General features: G+C 43.7%; 1 non-coding gene across 1 annotated transcript; it reads left to right on the forward strand.

Annotated features, from left to right (window-relative positions):
- The first annotated feature begins 4,424 nt into the window (after nucleotides 1-4,424).
- LOC144671702 (small nucleolar RNA SNORA53) lies at nucleotides 4,425-4,674 on the forward strand. The gene has a single exon (XR_013573991.1). It is a non-coding gene; the product is annotated as a small nucleolar RNA SNORA53 (small nucleolar RNA).
- The last annotated feature ends 4,319 nt before the right edge of the window (nucleotides 4,675-8,993 follow it).

Here is an 8,993-nt window from a genome sequence, read left to right on the forward strand (position 1 = left end):
GCGAGTCCATATGAGGCAGAAAATGTTAAACTAACAGCGACAATGAGGAAGAGCAATTGTATTGCATTCAGTCTGATCTGAAACTAGACGAAGGACTAAAAGTTGACATTGCCTTAAATGGTAAAATAGTTGAAATGGAGATTAACACTGGGACATCTGTTTCTATTGTTTCAGAGAAGACATGGGAGAAAACTTTCAAGAAATGGCCATTGAAGAAAACTCTCCTCCATCTTAGCAATTACACTGATGAGTCTGTAATTGTACTTGGAAAAATGTCCGTTCAAGCTAAATATGGAGATCAAATAGCAAAGATACCCCTTATCATTGTGAAAGGGGATTGTTCATCACTTATGGGCAGAAACTGTCTAAAAGAAATTCAGCTGGAATAAAATAAATAATGTGCATTGCAACCCTGCGTTGCAGTCCTTGTTAGACAAGCAGACCGATGTCTTCAACAAAGGTCTTTGAGTTAGTAAAGATATTGAAGCCAAATGAAGCCTGTGAAGGCCGAAGCTTCTCCAAGGTTTTCAAAACACGTTCAGTTCCCTAATCAATGCGACAGAAAATCGAGCAGGAACTAGAATGACTTGAAAACTTTCAGATAACTAAAAAGTTGATTATGTAGAGTGGGCAGCTCCAATAGTTCCAGTAATGAAGGACGACGGGTCTATCAGAATATGTGGTGATTATAAAATCATCATTAATCCTTTCCTGGAAGTGCATCAGTACAGAAAATTGAAAATTGCTCTGAATGGAGGTGAATTATTCACAAAACTTGACCTGTCACGAGCATTTTTGCAAATGCAGCTGAGTGAAGATTCCGGGAAGTATACAACCATCAGCACACATAAAGGTCTATGTCAATACAAACGACTACCATTCAGAATCGCGTCATCACCGGCCTTATTCCAGCAGGCCATGGACAAAATACTGCAGGGCCTCCCTGGTGTAATCTGCTTCCAAGACAACATGCTCATCACCAGGAAAAACCTCCCTGCTGATTTAGAGAACCTAGGCAAGGACCTGTGTAGACAGGAAAAATACAGCATCCGCTGTAAGAAATCCAAATGCTCATTCCTGAAGGCCTCAGTGGAATACCTGGGATATGTGATCAACAAAACTGGCCTCTCAGCCTCACCCGGAAAGGTGGAGGCAGTGGTGAATGCACCACAGCCCAAAAACGTTAAGGAGCTCTGTTTGTTTTTGGGATGGTAAATTCATTCTCAGTTTGGGTACCAAGGCAGCAACACTGAATAATCTGCTGAAGAAGAATGCAAACTGGGATTGGTCACAAGCCTGTCAGGAAAGTTTCAAGGAACTCAAGCCAAAGCTCAGTTCTGCTAAAGTCCTGGGGTAGTTCAATGAAAAGTTGCCTGTCAGCCTGGCTTGTGATGCATCTGGTTATGGTGTTGGAGCTGTCATCTCCCACACATTTCCTGTTGGCAATGAAAGGCCCATTGTATACGGCTCACACACATTGTCCAAGGCAAAACAAAATTATGCCCAAATTGAGAAGGAAGCTCTTGGACTAATCTATGGAGTCAAGAAGTTCCACCAATATTTGTATGGGTGTAAATTCATGTTAATTACATAACACAAACCTTTGACCTGGTTGCTTAGCCCGAAGTCACAAACCCCAACACTTGCTGCTGCATGCCGACAAAGGTGGGCATTGATCTTATCTGCTTACCAGTATGAAATTACATTTCACTCTACTGAGAATTGTAGAAATGTGGACGCACTTGCCAGACTTCCGTTACACCACAGCTCCACAACCTGAAGTGAAGTCACTGCTTTCAATGTGAACCAGATAGACATGTTACATGTTAAAGTGGATCAAATTCTACTTGAAACGCTGTGCTCTCCAAAGTTTACCTGTACACACAGGTGTGCACTCCAAGAAGTGAGCTTAGAGCTTACTACATATGTAGATTGGAGCTGACTCTGCAAGTCAGTTGTTTGTTATGGGGAATCAGAGTTGCTATTCCCCCAAAATTCCAAACACAGGCGTTAGAAGAACTTCACCTCAGTCACATGGGAATCATCAAAATTAAAGCATTAGCTCGTCTACATGTATGGTGGCCACACCTGGATAAAGAAATCGAAGGCATGGTCAGTGATTGCCTTCCATGCCAAGAAGAGAAGTCTTCCCCTGCACCTGCCCCATTACATCTGTGGGCTTGGCCTGACCGCCCATGGCAGAGATTTCATGTGGACTTTGCCAGACCACCTTTGCACACACATTCCTGATTGTGGTGGATGCCCAAACAAAGTGACCTTACTTCAACATTGACTATTGATGCTCTCCGAAATGTGTTCACTACTTTGGGTTGCCAGAGCAGATTGTGTGACAATAGCACACAGTTCACATCATGTGAATTTCAAACATTCCTGAAAAGCAATAGGATCAAGCAGATTCTCATCTCACTTTACCACCTATCCTCAAACGATGAAGTGGAGCACTTTGCCCAGACATTCAAAATGGCCATATTGGAGGGGAGGACGCAAACAGTTTGGAAGTTGAAGCTGAAGAACCTTTTGATGATGTATTGTAACACTCCAATTCAACAACAGGCATATCTCCTGCTGAGCTGATGTTTGGAAGACAACTGCGTACCAGAATGGATTTGCTGTGTCCGGATTTGAAAGGAAAAATTGGTTCAAGGCAACTTGATCAGAAAAGGTCACATGACACAAGTAAATCAGCTCGTGAGTTTAATCTGGATCAGTCTGTTTGGGTCTGAAATTACTATGGAAAACCGAAGTGTCTCCTGGGAAGAATCATCAAATGTCGGAGGCCACTGATCTATGATGCTGAATCTTCCTGAGGAATGTGGAAGAGACACACTGACCAGATTACAGAAGCCAAACCCAAGGAACCAAATTTCCAAGGATCTCCAGTCACAGTGGAAGATTTCTGGGAAACATCTGCTCCAGTTGGTGAAACGCGACTTGATTCAACTGAAACCTGTAGCACCTGTAGCTGTAACTGTTGAACCTGAACAGAAACAAGGGGAACAGCAGAACCTTTCATTTCTAAGCAAACAAACCAAGATACCTAAGCCAGCACTCCTCTCTAGACCAAAGCGAATCTGCAAACCGCCTGACCGATTTGTTCCTGGCTAAAGGGGGAGGAGATGTGATGTTTGTGTTTAACGTTTATGCTTTTTATAAAAGGCCATTTTAGTTAAAAAAAAGAAGTGTTATATAAAAAACCTGCCAGTAGGGTGTGCTAAGTCCCGGATGTATTGCCCTCTGCTGTAGTAAAATAATAAAAATCCTTCCGGTTTTTACACAGGAAGCTGGGGCTCAGAAGCAGATAGGTGCGTGTATGCTTTTGTTCTGAATTGTTAAGAAGTGACAAAACACTTCAGTAGGGGTCTCTCCCAATTTGCGGATTGAAACAATCTGCTCTAAAGAATGGTACCAGTACATTCATGGCCATAAATGCTTTGAAACAATACCAACCATCACATACAGTGTATTATAGCGCAAGTAGTGTTTGATTGTGCCTTTCAGACAACATTCTAAAATCTCATAGTGTAACGGATTCTCTTCAGTTGTAGCTCAGGTGACAGTCCTATTGCTTCTGAGTTTGAAGGTTTTGGGTTCAAATCTCACTCCAGAGATTTTGGGCTGTATATTATGTGCCCCCGCTGGGTTTGTTTTGGGTGTGGGAAATACGTAAAATAGGGCAGGTGCCCACCCCACCACCTTCCTGCCCATCCCTGAACTCACCCTCATAACATGGCGGGGGAGGGTGGTGTGTGGGGGAGGCACCAAAATCGGCAGCCCACCCACCATATTCAAATTAGTAATCAAGGGTCAATTAGGCTTTCTATCAAACCAGTTGACCCTGATAATACGCTGCCCAAGCCATAAAACGTTTGGCGTGGGCATTTGAGTGAGAGCAGGCAGCTCGAACTTTTTTTTAAAGTTCTTCAAAGGGCAGGAAGGAAGGGGGAGTTTGCTGCCCTTTGCCAAGCACAGGGTGGGCTCCCTTAGATCAAAGGTCCCCTTCCTTCTTCCTCGCCCGCAGCCGTAAACCCACTCCCTCACTCCCGCATCCCGCCCCACCCCACCTTGCTGACCTACCCAAACCCTTCCTGCCTAAGACCCCTGACTTAATTGCTCCAGGGATCCATGAGCCTTCTTCCTTCTTCTACAGTCGCAGCAGTGGCCACTGACGCACTCCTGGCGTTGCCATGACTAATGGAGCTTCCAGCCAAGCAGATTGGCCGGCAGCTCCTGAGGGCAGGACATCGTCCCCAGTGAGGGACGGAAGTCCCACCTGGCCCTCATTTAGCTACCCCACAGTGCCATATTTTGGATGAGATTTTAAGCCAATTACGCCTAAATTATTTGAGTTTGTAAATTTGAATGCTAGTAGTTGGAGTATTGTTTGGGACAGTTTTTAAAGAAAACACATGCTCCTTAGATCCACCTTTGGGATGTATCTGTTCTGCCTTGCTGGTAGACCTCTGCACCCTGGTGTTGGGTTCTCCAGTGGGCTGGCGGGTGACATTCATCAACTTGTGGTTGTATAGTCAAAGGTGCTTGAGTCATTGGCATGTTAAAGTAATATACCTGCACGGTAACTCCTCAGTTCTGATGTGAACAACCTGTTACTCCAGGCTGTTGCTGCCATCAGGACTTTGCTGCTGTGTGGACACGTTTATCAAAATCCATCTGGTTTAAATATTGCAATGAAGTGCTTCTGCTCTCTCAGGTGGATGTAAAAGATCTCAAAGAAGAGAATATGTTATATTCACATGGTTTTGACCAGAAATATTTGGAAAAGATGGACAATTTACTTGTAAAAAACAGAGTGAAAATAAACAATCTACCTTGACACAAGATGGAGTGAAAGCTTTCCAAGGCTGGAAAATAGTCTGCTGGTCTGAACAGGCCATTAAAATGTAAATGACCATTTTTAAACATTATTTTGTAAGGACATTAAAAATGCAACAGCTCTCCTGTGGACTTTTCAGCTAATATTGTCTCAATGCCTACAGAAACTGAGATACAATAGCCACCCAGAGTTGGTGCCTGCAAATTGAAACTCCACAAAGATGGGTGTGAAGATAACCACTTTATCAGAAAAAGGTGCAAATGTTCGACATTCAAACTGCATTTCTTGTCCATGCGTACATCATTAGGAACAATTGTGTGGACAATGGGAACACCAATACTGTGGTCACATGATAGAAACTAGTTCATGGTAAGAAATATTCTTATCCAGATCTTGAGCAGTCCAGATCAGTCAATCTGGGACAAAGGCCACAGAGGGAAGAAATCTCACCCAGCAAAAAGAAGAACCCTGCCCAGAGATTCACCACAAACAGAGAAATAGGGCTACCTTTCTCACTGGCAAATTATAACATCACTTTGAGTTCTCGGCCACAACTTTGAGTGGAAAAGCCAGAAACCTGATATTGCATGGAGTAAACCACTGTGAGTTCATCATCAAGAAACCATAGCCTCCATTGTCTTCAGTGAACCAAGAGAGGATGTTGAGGCCTGCAATGTTTTCAGCTACTACCTTGAGAACTGATAGTAACATTGAATCTTTTGACTTTTTTAGAAACGTAAGTGCATGCTACATCTTTTGTAATCAGCTTCCACTGCACCACTCTGCTGCCAAGGTAGCTTAATGTACAGATAACAATGTTGCAGTGAACAATAGACTTCAATCCAAGGGAAAGAGAGTTTGGTGGTAAGGAGGAGAATGGGTTTCCAGGCTGGAGGGTGTTACACAGTTCAGAAGGGAAGAGGCCTCAAGAATCTTTAAACATGACACTCAGGATTTTCAATTTGAGGCACTAAGGATATCATGACCCAAATGGATCAGCAAATAGAGGATTTGACGAGTGAAAGGAGACAGACAGCAGAGATTTAGATGAATTGGAGTTTATGGAGGGTGAATGAGGGTAGGCCAGCAAAGAGGCCATTGGAATTCTCAAGTCTGGAGGTGATAAATACCTGAATGAGGGCTACAGCAGCAGATGGACTAAGATACAGGTGGACCCACATAGTGTTAAATGGGAGAAATGAGCAACTTTTGCAATGGAGAGGGTAAGTGGTCAGAAGCTCAGCTTGTGGTCAAGTAGCATTTTGAGGTTGCAAACAGGATGGCTTAGCCTGGGACAGTGGATGGGTGGGATACAAAAAGAGGGGAAAGGGTCTGGGGTATCAGGGGTCAAAGATGCTGGCTTTGGTCTTCCCAATGTTTAATCAGAGTAAATATTATTTCATCCAAGCATAGATTTTGGACAAGGAGACCTGACAACACAGAGGCAATGGATGGAATAGAAAAAGGAAGTAGAGAGGTAGATTTAGAGGTTGTCAGTGTATGTTTGGAAACTATCCTCATGTTGGCAGATGATGTCACTTCTGAGCAGCACGTAGATGAAGAGCAGGAAGGGGGAGGGACAATATACTACAGTTTTTTAACCTCTAGTTAATAACAGTGTCAATTACCACTGAAACGTTTTAACAAGTGTTTTACATATATAGCAGGAGGATAAATATTTGAACAGTTATGTATGTAAATATTGTGCTCAGTTTTCCATCTTTAACACATTTACTTTTACCTGGAATATTCTGATCATTTGAATTTAACTTACCATCAACAGTGAAGAATGTTGACATAGAAGGACTGATAGTAGTGCTTTAGCCTCTTTAGAGATTGGGTCAAGTTGCTTCTTATTTGTAATTCTGTGATGGTTAAAAATATGTTCTAAAATAACTGATCTCCTGCCAAAAAGGAAAAATATTCAACAGAACTTGGTGGTGATAATTTCGGAAAAACAATTTCTGGAATAAAACCACTTGATATTGTGAGGTATACTGTTCACATATTAAATAATAACCATTCTGGAATTATTTCAGACACTTTTAAGAAAGAGAAGAAACAGATAAATGTTTAAATTGCTCATTCAGTTGCCTAGTACCTGTGTCCTATACACCTTGCATTGAGCAACATATTCCCTAGCAACCATGATATCGTCAATAAGCAGGTTACCTAACCAATTACAGTGATTCCTGCAGTCATAGCCATAACAACAATGGCCAAACCAGTGATTTATTTTGCTTTATAAGATATCATGTCATATGATTACAGAAGAGATCACTCTACATTGTGTTACCTATAGTAGAAGACTCATTTGAATTACAATTTGCTGACCTATTCTGTAGTACAAAAGTTTATATTTATTGGTTTCTGGTGCTGTAAATGGAAATATGCTGTGGGAACATTTAGATCTGCTGTTTACCCTATGGCTAGATCAGGCAGTGACAAAAATGGGATATTTCTTGTCAAAGCAGATTTTTATCAGAAAAGTTTTATGCAGAATCAACAAGTCCCGTTGGCAACAGGCATGAGCGGACAATATGGCAAGAAGGCCATGCGCCAATGTGAAACAAGTTTGCGATCGTCAGCTCCACCCATCAATGGCGCTGCCCATCGGGGACCTAATTTCAACACTTTAGCATCTCATTATAAGCCCTGCTCACTTGTCATCCCCTGACGCTGGATCATCTGGGCACGTCAGCTTAATTGCTCGCTGACGTGTTTCACAACTGTACATGAGCAACGTGCACCTGGTGAGCTGCACATCACTCGGAACTTCGAGGTTTGTTTGCCTACCTTGCTTCGGGCAGCCCTCCCGATCATCAGCGCCAGGCTTCGCAGGCAGCGCCACTTTACTTCAAGGGGGGCTTGTGGGCAGATCTCTACCTACCAGACCAGCCATAAGGCTTTTCAATGGCTCAAGGCTAGGGCTGGCTTGGGGGAGGGGGAGAGGTGGTCTCAGGCAAGGGAAGAGGCTACAGGGTGAGGGCTATACTGGGAAAGGGGGGAGTATTGGAGGGTTTGTGTGGGGGCACATGTTGATCTGTGCAAGTGGCCTCGAGGCTGAGGAAGCAGTCTCCAGAGAAGATGAGGCCTGATGGAGATGTGAGGGTGTGTGTGAGTGTGTGAGTAGTGATGTCTCTTGAGCTGGCAGTGAGTGAGATGCCAGTGAATGTGTGACGGCCTTGTGAGTGTGTGAGTATAGAGTGATAAGATGGTAGACTTACCCTGGTAGCACAGATGAAATCATTCATCCGATTTCTGCACTGGATGGCTGACCTCTTGTGTGCAGTGTTGGCACTGACCACCTCTGCCACCGCCTCCCAAGCCAGAGTGCCTCCTGTGGCCAGAGCTGTGGTAGAGGGCATCGTGGCAGTCGTCCAAAGTATCCAGAAGGCACCCCAGGGATGCATCACTGAATCAGGGGGTTGCACTTTTCTTGGCTTTTGGGGCCATGTCTTCACCAGGCCAGTCCTGGGCTGCAAGCATGGAGAACTGTGCGCGTGGCTGCAGTTTAAACATGGTGTCCAGTGTGAGGAAGTGGCGAGGTAACTATATGATGGGCAAATTGGAGACCACCTGCCAGCGAGACAGCGTGTTTCCTGTGGCTGCATAATTAATGAGGCGGGAAAGGGACAATACGGTGCAAAAACCCGCCATTGCGGCCGGTGGATAAAACATCTATTTTGACGGCCGTTATTGCACTTAGTGCAAATCTGGGACGATTCCACCCTTACTTTCTGAGTAGCTTCTGTAACTATGCGCTGAGAGAATGGCTACTGTCCTTCTAGGTTTGCATGAAGTCTTCGAAGTAAACTTGGTTATTAATACACGTGTGCATCTGGGAAACAGTCCCCAAGCACCTCCAAGTGTCAGAAATAATTAAAATGCATTATCTGCTATGAATCAATGGCATGATCTAATTACAGTAGCGCGAACACTTGCTCTGAATTTATCAAACACTACAGATGGCAATCATGGGCCTGGAATTACCTGGGTATTTGCCCCCAGAGACACGCACAAATCAAATATGCAGCAACAAAGATCACAAAATTTGGGGCATAAGTGAGTTACATGCATATGTACAATATGCCCAAATCGCCTCAATCTTTTATGATTGTCTTCTGATCCCTCTGCTAGA

Source organism: Cetorhinus maximus, chromosome 2 (genome assembly GCF_964194155.1).
Source record: "Cetorhinus maximus chromosome 2, sCetMax3.hap1.1, whole genome shotgun sequence".
Classification (NCBI taxonomy): Eukaryota; Metazoa; Chordata; class Chondrichthyes; order Lamniformes; family Cetorhinidae; genus Cetorhinus; species Cetorhinus maximus.